Genomic DNA, 1,601 nt, shown 5'->3' on the forward strand with positions numbered 1-1,601 from the left:
TCAATAAAACTAACCTCTGTTTTTGCGAACATCAAAAAAGATGTGTATAAAAGTAAAACATTGACACTTAATGTCAGTTAATATTACAAAATCAGCTGAGGCCATATAGAATTTCTTTAGAATTTAATAGAGCCAATCGTTAATATTTCTTAAATGTTTACTATGTACCTGTTACAAGCATTATCCCAAGTAATCACCACGCAAGCCCAGGAAAGGTCCTGTGCTAATTTTTGAGATATTAAATTACGCGTATTTTTCCCGAAAAGCTGTTTAAGTGGGTGTGCTAAAGCAGTATAAGCGATTCTAAGGAGATGCGGTAGTGTTGTGCAGCCTCCTGTTATTTAGGAGAGCAGAAAACGCGGGAGCAAGAGGGATTTGCCGGGTCCAAACGCAGGGGACAGGCCCAGCCACCGCGTCAGAGGGAACGCGACATGATTTCAACAGCAATGGGGCCATTACTTTTGCGGAACTGGGATGTTAGAACAGTGCTGCGTTATCAGAGCCCTCCGAAGGAGCTGCAAATGAAATCGAGTCCAGGATCACTACTGCTAGAGATGCTCTAGGGCCTCCAGCCCGCGTGACTTCTCTTTGGGAGTGACCAAGTGAATGTCGGAGCGTGGGCGTCGACTCTGGCTGGTCTCAGAGCTTTAGGAGTGATCCTTTTCTGCTGTATGACTGGGGTCTCCCCTTACACTCCAAATGAAAGGTGTCACACTTTTCATTTGTTCTGCAAACGTTTACTGACTGCCTTCCATTCTCCCATATACATAATGCGGCAGCGACACCAGCCAAGACCCAACGCTCGCGAGCGCCTCGGAGTTGGCTGGAGTACTCAGAAAGCGAACGTGCCCACTCGCCCGGGAGCCAAAGGCGACCCCCGCATCCTCAGCGCTCGGTCTGCGCGCGCCCGAGGGCGGCGCTGCCCCACGCACATGCACACGCACGAGAACGCGGGGCTCCCGCGTCTGCGGCGCGGGCGGGAGATCAGCAGCCGGAGCGGGAAGCGGGAGCTCCAGGCCGGGCGGGTGCCCGCGAGCGGCGCTCGTGCATACGCTCATCTGCTTCCAGAAGCCCCGCCCCCGCACCGCCCACCCCTTCTCCCGCGCGCGGGCTCCGCGCGCTCCAAGCCGCGCGCGTGCGCGCGCGTGCGCAGGCCAGGGCCCTCCGGGGGCGGCCCCGTAGACTCCAACGAAAGCGTCGCAAGGGCCCGGATTAACCCTTTCTCTGCTCGCAATTTAAAGGCCCGGTCGGGTTCCGTGCCTGCGCAAGCCGGCGGCGCGCCTTCCCCCCAGCCCGCACCGCGCATGCACGGGAAGGGGGGGGTGCCGGTGGGGGTGTTCACGGCCGGCTAGACATTCTGTGCTCGTGCAGGAGGAGGGCTGCTACCATCAGGGACGTGCACGATTCCCCCCACCCCGCCCCCTCCCCAAACTCCAAAAAAAAAAAAAAATCCAAAACACACTGCCACCCACCGTGCCCCCGCGCCCCGCGTCCATCCCGTCCCCGGCCTCCGTGCAGCGAGCGTGGGGAGCCCACGGCGAGTGTCTGTGGCTGTGCCAGGCTGCAGGTAAGCGCGGGCCGGGGGTGCTGAAAGGGCCCGG

The 1,601-nt window shown here is 58.4% G+C and overlaps 1 protein-coding gene across 1 annotated transcript in view; it reads left to right on the plus strand.

The window, feature by feature from the left end:
• Positions 1 to 1,181: 1,181 nt before the first annotated feature.
• The window catches only part of ZBTB14 (zinc finger and BTB domain containing 14), a 7,278-nt gene continuing 6,858 nt past the window's right edge, over positions 1,182 to 1,601 (plus strand). The window contains exon 1 of the mRNA XM_011366173.2: positions 1,182 to 1,567. The gene's annotated coding sequence lies outside the window, so the exon portion shown is untranslated. The remainder of the gene's footprint in view (positions 1,568 to 1,601) is intronic.

Source organism: Pteropus vampyrus, unplaced genomic scaffold, assembly GCF_000151845.1.
Source record: "Pteropus vampyrus isolate Shadow unplaced genomic scaffold, Pvam_2.0 Scaffold122, whole genome shotgun sequence".
NCBI lineage: Eukaryota > Metazoa > Chordata > Mammalia > Chiroptera > Pteropodidae > Pteropus > Pteropus vampyrus.